The sequence below is a fragment of the Taudactylus pleione genome, unplaced genomic scaffold, assembly GCF_031769625.1.
Source record: "Taudactylus pleione unplaced genomic scaffold, aTauple2 ptg000660l, whole genome shotgun sequence".
NCBI classification, from domain to species: Eukaryota; Metazoa; Chordata; class Amphibia; order Anura; family Myobatrachidae; genus Taudactylus; species Taudactylus pleione.
In genome coordinates, this window is record NW_028285062.1 from 57,994 (window position 1) to 73,423 (window position 15,430).

General features: G+C 40.8%; 1 long non-coding RNA gene across 1 annotated transcript in view; it reads right to left on the minus strand.

The window, feature by feature from the left end:
• Positions 1-15,104, minus strand: part of LOC148478346 (uncharacterized) — a 67,376-nt gene extending 52,272 nt beyond the window's left edge. Inside the window, exon 1 of the long non-coding RNA XR_015872403.1 lies at positions 15,050-15,104. This is a non-coding gene — a long non-coding RNA (uncharacterized LOC148478346). The remainder of the gene's footprint in view (positions 1-15,049) is intronic.
• Positions 15,105-15,430: the final 326 nt, after the last annotated feature.

The following is a 15,430-nucleotide window of genomic DNA, read 5'->3' on the forward strand; positions in this document are numbered from 1 at the left end:
CCACCTCTACACTACAGCAATAATACATATACCACCTCTGCACTACAGCAATACTATCATCCCCAAACGACAGAAATACTACATATACCACCTCTGCACTACAGCAATAATACCATCACCATCCCCAAACTACAGCAATACTACATATACCACCCCTGCACTACAGCAATAATACCATCACCATCCCCAAACTACAGCAATACTACATATACCATACAGCAATAATACATATACCACCTCTACACTACAGCAATAATACATATACCATACAGCAATAATAAATATACCACCTCTGCACTACAGCAATAATACATATACCACCTCTACACTACAGCAATATATATACCACCTCCACACTACAGCAATAATACATATACCAAACAGCAATAATAAATAAACCACCTCTGCACTACAGCAATAATACATATACCACCTCTGCACTAAAGCAATACTACATATACCACCCATGCACTACAGCAATAATACCATCACCATCCCCAAACTACAGCAATACTACATATACCAAACAGCAATAATAAATATACCACCTCTACACTACAGCAATAATACATATACCACCTCTACACTACAGCAATAATACATATACCATACAGCAATAATAAATATACCACCTCTGCACTACAGCAATAATACATATACCACCTCTATACTACAGCAATAATACATATACCACCTCTACACTACAGTAATAATACATATACCATACAGCAATAATAAATATACCACCTCTGCACTACAGCAATACTACATATACCACCTCTACACTACAGCAATAACATATATACCATCTCTGCACTACAGCAATAATACATATACCACCTCTGCACTACAGCAATAATACATATACCACCTCTGCACTACAGCAATAATACCATCCCCAAACTACAGCAATAATACATATACAACCTCTGTACTACACCAATACTACATATACCATCCCTGCACTACAGCAATAATAACATCCACAAACTACAGCAATACTACATATACCACCTCTGCACTACAGCAATAATACCATCCCCAAACTACGGCAATAATACATATACCACCTCTGCACTACAGCAATAAAACCATCCCCAAACTACAACAATAATACATATACCACCTCTGCACTACAGCAATAATACCATCCCCAAACTACAACAATAATACATATACCACCTCTGCACTACAGCAATACTACCATCCCCAAACTACAGCAATACTACATATACCACCCCTGCACTACAGCAACACTACATATACCACCTCTGCACTACAGCAATACTACATATGCCACCTCTGCACTACAGCAATAATACCATCCCCAAACGACAGAAATACTACATATACCACCCCTGCACAACAGCAATAATACATAAACCATACAGCAATAATACATATACCACCCCTGCACTATAGAAATAATACCATCCCCAAACAACAGCAATAATACATATACCACCCCTGCACTACAGCAATAATACCATCCTCTGCACTACAGCAATAATACATATACCACTTCTGCACTACAGCAATAATACCATGCCCAAACTACAGCAATAATACATATTCCTCCTCTGCACAACAGCAATAATACCATCACCATCCCCAAACTACAGCAATACTACATATACCACCCCTGCACTACAGCAATAATACCATCACCATCCCCAAACTACAGCAATACTACATATACCATACAGAAATAATAAATATACCACCTCTACACTACAGCAATACTACATATACCATACAGCAATAATAAATATACCACCTCTACACTACAGCAATAATACATATACCATACAGCAATAATAAATATACCACCTCTGCACTACAGCAATAATACATATACCACCTCTACACTACAGCAATATATATACCACCTCCACACTACAGCAATAATACATATACCAAACAGCAATAATAAATAAACCACCTCTGCTCTACAGCAATAATACATATACCACCTCTGCACTAAAGCAATACTACATATACCACCCATGCACTACAGCAATAATACCATCCCCTGCACTACAGCAATAATACATATACCACTTCTGCACTACAGCAATAATACCATGCCCAAACTACAGCAATAATACATATACCACCCCTGCACTACAGCAATAATACATATACCACCTCTACACTACAGCAATAATATATATACCACCTCTACACTACAGCAATAAAACATATACCACCGCTGCACTATAGCAATAATACCATCCCCAAACTACAGCAATACTACATATACCACCTCTGTACTACACCAATACTACATATACCACCTCTGCACTACAGCAATAATACCATCCCTAAACTACAGCAATAATACATATACCACCTCTGCACTACAGCAATAATACCATCCCCAAACTACAGCAATAATACATATACCACCTCTGCACTACAGCAATAATACCATCCCCAAACTACAGCAATAATACATATACCACCTCTGCACAACAGCAATAATACATATACCACCTCTGTACTACACCAATACTACATATACCACCTCTGCACTACAGCAATAATACCATCCCCAAACTACAGCAATAATACATACACCACCTCTGCACTACAGCAATAAATATACCACCTCTGCACTACAGCAATATATATACACCACCTCTACACTACAGCAATAATACATATACCATACAGCAATAATAAATATACCACCTCTGCACTACAGCAAAACTACATACACCACCTCTACACTACAGCAATAATACATATACCATCTCTGCACTAAAGCAATACTACATATACCACCTCTGCACTACAGCAATACTACCATCCCCAAACTACAGCAATAATACATATACCATCTCTGCACTAGAGCAATACTACATATACCACCCCTGCACTACAGCAATAATACCATCACCATCCCCAAACTACAGCAATAATAAATATACCACCTCTACACTACAGCAATAATACATATACCACCTCTACACTACAGCAATAATACATATACCATACAGCAATAATAAATATACCACCTCTGCACTACAGCAATAATACATATACCACCTCTATACTACAGCAATACATAAACCATACAGCAATAATAAATATACCACCTCTGCACTACAGCAATAATACATATACCACCTCTACACAACAGCAATAACATATATACCACCTCTACACTACAGTAATAATACATATACCATACAGCAATAATAAATATACCACCTCTGCACTACAGCAATACTACATATACCACCCCTGCACTACAGCAATAATAAATATACCATCTCTGCACTACAGCAATAATACATATACCACCTCTGCACTACAGCAATAATACATATACCACCTCTGCACTACAGCAATAATACCATCCCCAAACTACAGCAATAATACATATACAACCTCTGTACTACACCAATACTACATATACCACCCCTGCACTACAGCAATAATAACATCCCCAAACTACAGCAATACTACATATACCACCTCTGCACTACAGCAATAATACCATCCCCAAACTACGGCAATAATACATATACCACCTCTGCACTACAGCAATAAAACCATCCCCAAACTACAACAATAATACATATACCACCTCTGCACTACAGCAATAATACCATCCCCAAACTACAACAATAACACATATACCACCTCTGCACTACAGCAATACTACCATCCCCAAACTACAGCAATACTACATATACCACCCCTGCACTACAGCAACACTACATATACCATCTCTGCACTACAGCAATAATACATATACCACCTCTGCACTACAGCAATAATACATATACAATACAGCAATAATAAATATACCACCTCTGCACTACAGCAATACTACATATGCCACCTCTGCACTACAGCAATAATACATAAACCATACAGCAATAATACATATACCACCCCTGCACTATAGAAATAATACCATCCCCAAACAACAGCAATAATACATATACCACCCCTGCACTACAGCAATAATACCATCCTCTGCACTACAGCAATAATACATATACCACTTCTGCACTACAGCAATAATACCATGCCCAAACTACAGCAATAATACATATTCCTCCTCTGCACTACAGCAATACTACATATGCCACCCCTGCTCTACAGCAATAATACCATCCCCAAACTACAGCAATAATACATATACCACCTCTGCATTACAGCAATAATACCATCCCCAAACTACAGCAATACTACATATACCACCTCTGCACTACAGCAATAATACCATCCCCAAACTACAGCAATAATACACGTACCATCTCGGCACTACAGTAATACTACAGATACCACCCCTGCACTACAGCAATACCATATACCACCTCTGCACTACAGCAATAATACATATACCATACAGCAATAATAAATATACCACCTCTACACTACAGCAATAATACATATACCACCTCTGCACTACAGCAATAATACATATACAATACAGCAATAATAAATATACCACCTCTGCACTACAGCAATACTACATATGCCACCTCTGCACTACAGCAATAATACCATCCCCAAACGACAGAAATACTACATATACCACCCCTGCACTACAGCAATAATACATAAACCATACAGCAATAATACATATACCACCCCTGCACTATAGAAATAATACCATCCCCAAACAACAGCAATAATACATATACCACCCCTGCACTACCATATACCACCTCTGCACTACAGCAATACTACATATACCACCTCTGCACTACAGCAATAATACCATCCCCAAACTACAGCAATAATACATATACCACCTCTGTACTACACCAATACTACATATACCACCTCTGCACTACAGCAATAATACCATCCCCAAACTATAGCAATAATACATATACCACCTCTGAACTACAGCAAAAATACATATACCACCTCTACACTACAGCAATAATACATATACCACCTCTGCAATAATACATATACCACCCCTGCACTATAGCAATAATACCATCCCCAAACTACAGCAATAATACATATACCACCTCTACACTACAGCAATAATATATATACCACCTCTACACTACAGCAATAATATATATATACCACCTCTACACTACAGCAATAATATATATATACCACCTCTACACTACAGCAATAATATATATATACCACCTCTACACTACAGCAATAATATATATACCACCTCTACACTACAGCAATAATACATATACCATACAGCAATAATAAATATACCACCTCTACACTACAGCAATAATACATATACCATACAGCAATAATATATATACCACCTCTACACTACAGCAATGATACATATACCACCTCTAAACTACAGCAATACATATACCATACAGCAATAATAAATATACCACCTCTGCACTATAGCAATAATACCATCCCCAAACTACAGCAATAATACATATACCACCTCTGCACTACAGCAATAATACCATGCCCAAACTACAGCAATAATACATATACCACCTCTACACTACAGCAATAATAAATATACCACCTCTACACTACAGCAATAATACATATACCATACAGCAATAATAAATATACCACCTCTGCACTACAGCAATAATACCATCCCCAAACTACAGCAATACTACATATACCACCTCTGCACTACAGCAATAATACCATCCCCAAACTACAGCAATAATACACGTACCATCTCTGCACTACAGTAATACTACATATACCACTTCTGCACTACAGCAATAATACCATGCCCAAACTACAGCAATAATACATATTTCACCTCTGCACTACAGCAATACTACATATGCCACCCCTGCACTACAGCAATAATACCATCCCCAAACTACAGCAATAATAAATATACCACCTCTGCACTACAGCAATACTACATATACCATCTCTGCACTACAGCAATAATACATATACCATACAGCAATAATAAATATACCACCTCTGCACTACAGCAATAATACATATACCACCTCTACACTACAGCAATATTACATATACCATCTCTGCACTACAGCAATAATACATATACCATACAGCAATAATAAATATACCACCTCTGCACTACAGCAATAATACATATAGCACATCTGCACTACAGCAATACTACATATACCACCTCTGCACTACAGCAATACTACATATACCACCTCTGCACTACAGCAATAATACCATCCCCAAACTACAGCAATACTACATATTCCACCTTGCACTTCAGCAATAATACATATACCACCTCTACACTACAGCAATAATATATATACCACCTCTGCACTACAGCAATACATATACCATACAGCAATAATACATATACCACCTCTACACAACAGCAATAATACATATACCATCTCTGCACTACAGCAATACTACATATACCACCTCTGCACTACAGCAATAATACCATCACCATCCCCAAACTACAACAAAAATACATAAATCACCTCTGCACTACAGCAATACTACCATCCCCAAACTACAGCAATACTACATATACCACCCCTGCACTACAGCAATACTAAATATACCACCCCTGCACTACAGCAATACTACCATCCCCAAACTACAGCAATAATATATACCACCTCTGCACTAAAGCAATACTACCATCCCCAAACTACAGCAATAATACATATACCACCTCTGCACTACAGCAATAATACCATCACCATCCCCAAACTACAGCAATAATATATATATACCACCTCTGCACTACAGCAATACTACCATCCCCAAACTACAGCAATAATACATATACCACCTCTGCACTACAGCAATACTACATATACCACCCCTGCACTACAGCAATAATACCATCACCATCCCCAAACTACAGCAATACTACATATACCATACAGCAATAATAAATATACCACCTCTACACTACAGCAATAATACATATACCATACAGCAATAATAAATATACCACCTCTACACTACAGCAATAATACATATACCACCTCTACACTACAGCAATAATACATATACCATACAGCAATAATAAATATACCACCTCTGCACTACAGCAATACATATACCACCTCTATACTACAGCAATAATACATATACCATACAGCAATAATAAATATACCACTTCTGCACTACAGCAATAATATATATACCACCTCTACCCTACAGCAATAATACATATACCACCTCTACACTACAGCAATATATATACCACCTCCACACTAAAGCAATAATACATATACCAAACAGCAATAATAAATATACCACCTCTGCACTACCGCAATACTACATATACCACCCCTGCACTAAAGCAATACTACATATACCACCTCTGCACTACAGCAATAATACCATCCCCAAACTACAGCAATAATACATATACCACCTCTGCACTACAGCAATAATACCATCCCCAAACTACAACAATAATACATATACCACCTCTGTACTACAGCAATACTACCATCCCCAAACTACAGCAATACTACATATACCACCCCTGCACTACAGCAATACTACATATACCATCTCTGCACTACAGCAATAATACATATACCACCTCTGCACTACAGCAATAATACATATACCATACAGCAATAATAAATATACCACCTCTACACTACAGCAATAATACATATACCACCACTGCACTACAGCAATAATACATATACAATACAGCAATACTACATATACCACCTCTACACTACAGCAATAATACATATACCACCTCTGCACTACAGCAATAATACATATACCACCCCTGCACTATAGCAATAATACCATCCCCAAACTACAGCAATACTACATATACCACCTCTACCCTACTGCAATAATACATATACCATACAGCAATAATAAATATACCACCTCTGCACTACAGCAATACTACATATGCCACCTCTGCACTACAGCAATAATACCATCCCCAAACGACAGAAATACTACATATACCACCCCTGCACTACAGCAATAATACATATACCACCCCTGCACTATAGAAATAATACCATCCCCAAACAGCAATAATACATATACCACCCCTGCACTACAGCAATAATACCATCCCCTGCACTACAGCAATAATACATATACCACTTCTGCACTTCAGCAATAATACCATGTCCAAACTACAGCAATAATACATATTCCACCTCTGCACTACAGCAATACTACATATGCCACCCCTGCACTACAGCAATAATACCATCCCCAAACTACAGCAATAATACATATGCCACCTCTGCACTACAGCAATAATACCATCTCCAAACTACAGCAATACTACATATACCACCTCTGCACTACAGCAATAATACCATCCCCAAACTACAGCAATAATACACGTACCATCTCGGCACTACAGTAATACTACATATACCACCCCTGCACTACAGCAATACCATATACCACCTCTGCACTACAGCAATAATACCATCCCCTGCACTACAGCAATAATAGATATACCACCTCTGCACTACAGCAATTATACATATACCACCTCTGCACTACAGCAATACTACATATACCACCTCTGCACTACAGCAATAATACATATACCACCCCTGCACTATAGCAATAATACCATCCCCAAACTACAGCAATACTACATATACCACCTCTGCACTACAGCAATAATACATATACCACCTCTACACTACAGCAATAATAAATATACCACCTCTGCACTACAGCAATAATATATATATACCACCTCTACCCTACAGCAATAATACATATACCATACAGCAATAATAAATATACCACCTCTGCACTACAGCAATAATACATATACCATACAGCAATAATACATATACCACCTCTGCACTACAGCAATACTACATATACCACCTCTGCACTACAGCAATACATATACCATACAGCAATAATAAATATACCACCTCTGCACTATAGCAATAATACCATCCCCAAACTACAGCAATAATACACGTACCATCTCTGCACTACAGCAATACTACATATACCACAACTGCACTACAGCAATAATACATATACCACCTCTGCACTACAGCAATAATACCATGCCCAAACTACAGCAATAATACATATACCACCTCTACACTACAGCAATAATAAATATACCACCTCTGCACTACAGGAATACATATACCACCTCTGCACTACAGCAATAATACATATACCACCCCTGCACTACAGCAATAATACAATCCTCAAACTACAGCAATAATACATATACCACCTCTGCACTACAGCAATAATACCATCCCCAAACTACAGCAATACTACATATACCACCTCTGCACTACAGCAATAATACCATCCCCAAACTACAGCAATAATACACGTACCATCTCTGCACTACAGTAATACTACATATACCACCTCTGCACTACAGCAATAATACATATACCACTTCTGCACTACAGCAATAATACATATTTCACCTCTGCACTACAGCAATACTACATATGCCACCCCTGCACTACAGCAATAATACCATCCCCAAACTACAGCAATAATAAATATACCACCTCTGCACAACAGCAATAATACCATCCCCAAACTACAGCAATAATAAATATACCACCTCTGCACTACAGCAATACTACCATCCCCAAACAACAGCAATAATACATATACCACCTCTGCACTACAGTAATAATACCATCACCATCCCCAAACTACAGCAAAAATACATATACCATCTATGCACTACAGCAATACTACATATACCACCTCTGCACTACAGCAATAATACCATCCCCAAACTACAGCAATAATACATATACCACCTCTGCACTACAGTAATACTACATATACCACCCCTGCACTACAGCAATAATACCATCCTCAAACTACAGCAATAATACATATACCACCTCTGCACTACAGCAATACCATCCCCAAACTACAGCAATACTACATATACCACCTCTACACTACAGCAATAATACATATACCACCCCTGCACTACAGCAATAATACCATCCCCAAACTACAGCAATAATACATGTACCATCTCTGCACTACAGCAATACTACATATACCACCCCTGCACTACAGCAATACTACATATACCACCTCTGCACTACAGCAATAATACCATCCCCAAACTACAGCAATACTACATATACCACCTCTGCACTACAGCAATACCATCCCCAAACTACAGCAATACTACATATACCACCTCTGCACTACAGCAATAATACCATCCCCAAACTACAGCAATACTACATATACCACCTCTGCACTACAGCAATAATACCATCACCATCCCCAAACTACAGCAATACTACATATACCACCTCTGCACTATAGCAATACTACATATACCATACAGCAATAATAAATATACCACCTCTACACTACAGCAATAATACATATACCATACAGCAATAATAAATATACCACCTCTGCACTACAGCAATAATACATATACCACCTCTGCACTACAGCAATAATACATATACCATACAGCAATAATACATATACCACCTCTACACTACAGCAATACATATACCATACAGCAATAATAAATATACCACCTCTGCACTACAGCAATAATACATATACCATACAGCAATAATACATATACCACCTCTGCACTACAGCAATACTACATATACCACCTCTGCACTACAGCAATACATATACCATACAGCAATAATAAATATACCACCTCTGCACTACAGCAATAATACATATACCATACAGCAATAATACATATACCACCTCTACACTACAGCAATACATATACCATACAGCAATAATAAATATACCACCTCTGCACTACAGCAATAATACATATACCATACAGCAATAATACATCTACCACCTCTGCACTACAGCAATAATACCATCCCCAAACTACTGCAATAATACATACACCACCTCTGCACTACAGCAATAATACATATACACCATTGCCTTATGAACACTTGGGCATTACATGTGAAAAGCACCCCCTGGATTATATGATCTTTAAAGCTATTGCAGATTGGTGCTGTGCCAAGTAATGCGATTCAGCCACCAGATTGCAGTAATACAATTTTGCTTATTATGTAGAAACCCCCAGGCTGAAAGATTCAGCCACTACTCTTTTGCACTTGTCTCTCAGCCATGCCTACAGCCTCCTACATTGACACGCCTATTCTGGTCGTGCTATTGTAGGCAGTTATCAGGCTGCCTGAGCCTTTCACTCTCAGCTGCCACTCCCAGCTCTCTGCTGCCTCTCAGTCTTATCACTGGCAGGTGCATGAGGTGAGCTCCTCCTGCTGCCACACATTGCTGAGAATAACACAGCCTGCCTTCTGATTAGTACATGCACAGTGCCGGCCATCTGTCCTGGGCCTGCCCATATATGTCCCCTGCCTCAGGCTGTGACACAGGAGGTGTACTGGGTGGTTTTCACCTTCTAGATGCATTAGAGATAAATGCAATGGTAAGCTTGCTGAAAACAAATCACACTCATCATAGTGTTTTTGTAAGTCAGAGCATTGTGCTGTAATATTTGGGGTCAGCAACTGTAGAAGGCAGCACCTCCACCAGTATGGATAAGACTAAAGGCTGCCCACATTGCCCAGAGCAGACAAAAGGTTTGTTTTTTTCATATTTGCATCTTTAAAGTGAGAATTATCTGAGAACTAGATTGTATACTATACTCTGCAAGTGCAAACATACGAGTATATACTCACTGCTGCTGCATGCACAACACCGACAGTGACCCTCACGTGCAACAGAGGCAGACAGTGACACACCACACACACACACGGCTGGCACCTTTTAGTCTGAGGGGCAAATGAAATGCCATTGCATATCATGGCAAAATGGACATGGCAAAAAAACTGCAGGCGTGGTTTAATGGGACATGATTTAAAGGTGTAATGAAATATATGAAAAATCATTGTATCTAACTATAATCAACTAAATCACCTACCAGCACAGACTGACATCTAGAGACTGATATAAAATACAGGAAGCTATATACAGTAGCGATGGGCAAAGCGATACATTGAAATGAGTTGAGCCACGTGACTCAGCCGTCTTGAGACAGTGCCTCGGCACACGGCTCTTTTGAAATGCAGACTGCAGAGAGAGACTGCTGGCAGTACTGGGACTTGGGGAAGGCCAGCTGCTGTAAGTATGAGCAACACACACATCATTCACTGTGCCCCGGGGCGCTGAGTGGGGGCGGAGCGGGTACTATTTACCGGGCTTCCTAGAGGGGCCCGGTGCCGTCCCCCCCCACCCTTTGCTCACAGCAGCCCAGCACACACAGCGTGTGCTGTGATGCAGTGGAAGACTGATCACGGCTGATGCCTGTGGGGGGGAGCAATCACACTGATCGCGCCTCCCCCATGTCTTTGCAATGGGCTGAGGGGATCAGAGCCACAAGTGTTTTTTTTTTCTCTCAAGGGGGCGTGGCCACAGAGACTGACAGTGACCCGCACGGGGCCACAGAGACTGACAGTGACCCGCACGGGGCCACAGAGACTGACAGTGACCCGCACGGGGCCACAGAGACTGACAGTGACCCGCACGGGGCCACAGAGACTGACAGTGACCCACAGAAGAATCGCAGCCCATATGCTGTAATAAATACAATTGTGTTGCCAGAACCCTGGATGACCTCCAGACTGATACATCCAGGTGACTCCCTGTACTGCTCAGTCCTTGGACTAGATGGCGCCCAGCTACACACAGTCCTGAACGTGAGCATGTGACATACCTGCCTTCTCTCCGGTCACATCTGGAAGACTCCTGAATCTCCCTGATGCCTACCTGCAGCAGCCCACTTCCAGAGTGAGGTGGGAGGTTGGGATGGCCGATGATGCGGTTCCCACTGAATACTGTATTGTATTATGGGAGTATGTGGTTATATTATGGGAGTATACGGTATTATATGGTTACATTATGGGACTATATGGTGTTATGGGAATATATGGTGGTATTACCGCCTGTTACTGACCCCGCCCACTGCGCCGTGGAACTTCGCTGCCACCACCAGGTCCTTCCAACGGCCCTGGAACCATAAGCTACTGTGTATGTGAAGACACGCTGCGGCCACACCTCCTGAATGGTGTCGGCTGATACTCACTGATCCCTCGCAATGAACCAGGCCCTACTTATGTAGGACTTAACACATAGGCTTTCTTCTTTATTATTCCTTAACCCTCACATTAGTGTGATGCCATGGGGCGGTTCTGCTGGGTTAGCCTGGGGGGTTCTGTGCCCTGTATTTGTTCCATAGGAGTGTTAGGGACCTGCCTGATAGAGGTCACCTGGATGCGGTAGGCAGGCCCATCATTATGGCCATTATTATGTTAAGAACCTCTTTGATGCAACTTAGCAGTACTATTATTAGGTTCAGTATAGCTAGAGTGTGCACTTGCATTTGTCTTTATTTTTGCTTGCAGCACTACAAGTCTCAGCAAGTAGCACCTCACATTGTGCTTAGGGTGTGCAATCTAGGGCCCCTCCCCCTATGCATGCCCTGCATGGTAGTTGGCAGAGGGCTGGAGCTTGGAGACACTGGGCTCAATCCAGGACAGCCGGAGAACGGAATAGCGTTTGGCACAATTCTGTTGTCGCAGGATATAGATGTAGTTATTGGTAAAGGGAAGATGTTTATTGCTCAAATAGTCGTAAATAATACTCTTCCTCTCAGCTTAAGGGGGGGGTCAGCATACAGATATTTCACAACAGTACAATCCTTCTTGATATTCAAAAAGATACACACCAAACCAGGCTCGGAGGCCTTCTTTTATGTCACTCCAATACACATTACCACAGGGGGTAAGTCCGCCCTTTGGTTTTTATCCAATCAAATTAAGTGCATGCGCCTTGCATGTCCATGGCATGCTCACCTTTAACATTGCCCCCTATGGACAGTGGGGAGTGGTTACTCCCCTGTGCCTGAGCCCATCCGCAGGGCACGGTGACGCCCAGGCTCAGTCACGTCTCGTATGAAAAAAATTGTTCCCTCCAAAACATACTTCCAGGCATCTGCTAAGGGACCAAGCCTGCCGTCTCTAGCCTGAATCTGAGCTCCAGAGGTGGGCACCCAAGGTTCCCCAGGCAGGGTTTCCTGGCCACGGAGGGGAAGCTTTTTCAAGCTCCCTGAAAACAATTAGCTGGCTGCATGGGCCAGCTTCCTATGCACTGACGCATACCACTATCAGGCATGAGGTTGCATGGAAGGCAAGTGTCTTTTACTTTAAATTATACATTTAAAATACATATAGTCACATTTTAAATACATTATATGCTAAAACACCTGCACTGAGCCTGTGCCCTGCAATAGTCTTTACATTCTGCAGCACTGCAGCTCGGGAGCTGGTGTGCCAGCTCGGTGCTGCACAGACTTTTTAAAATGCATTTATATATTTTATTGATCACTGTATTTTTAAAATGTGTGCTTTTATACACTGTGTGCCCAGCAGTATGTATGTGGAAGTATATGATGATATTATGGGACTATACGGCAATATTATGGGACTATATGGTTTGTGGGAGTATGTGGTGATATATATATAATGGGACTATATAGGAGCCATACAAGGAATGATGGGTTCTATGCAGATAAGCTATATGGGCCAGGGATGTATCGAGAATCCATAGTGGAGTTGAGCCTCACTGTATGTCCGGGTCACTGTCCCCACTTAGAAAAGCAGAGGATTCTCCAGACTGGACTCTCCACACACCACCCCCATCTCCCTGGGCCCATCACAGTCACAGCACAGGTGACAAGGAGGCATTATGGCTACTGTTTTGTGCAATTTACTCACAAGTTTACTGCAGAAAAATCATGAATATCTCCAACGGTTCCCGTAATGACACTTAGCGCTGCATCCCCATTGCCTGGCATGGTGACTGCAATGCATTGTCAAATTATGAGTTAAGCTTATCACATTAAAAAAAAACAAAAAAAAAACACAAACATAACGCTATTCAGAGCCGTAAATAGAATTTTTGGTGTCCTGGGCCAGAAAAAAAAACAACATTGCCCCCCCTCCTCCCCAATAAAACAAAACACAAACAAAATCCTAGCCCGTTTGGGCTCTAACTGGACTGTAGGTTCCCTCACTATCAGGAGACTAAATAAGTTCACGTCCACAGTACTTACAGTTTGTGTCAAACAGTGTCTCAGAGCAAGCTAGCCTGCGGGCCTGCTCTCCCAGGTGTGAGACACTCAGCCACAACTAAACCCAGCTTATATCAGCCATTTCCAGGTGCAAGCCCTAATGAGCCGGCTACCAGGCTGAAAGGCCCAACACCCGGAGTGGCCTGTGTATGGAGCCCCCCCTCTCCTCACATCCACACCCCCAGGACCCATTCCGGCTTTTCACCAAAGCCGACAATTCTAGTCTGTTTTCCAAACAGACTTCTCCTGGGGGTTTTAAAACACATAGGACAGGAATCTAGGAAACACATAGTAGCCATTCCAAACTTTTCCAGTGCTTCTATCACAGCGGTGACACAACCCTTTCAGTAGATTGTTTTAGAA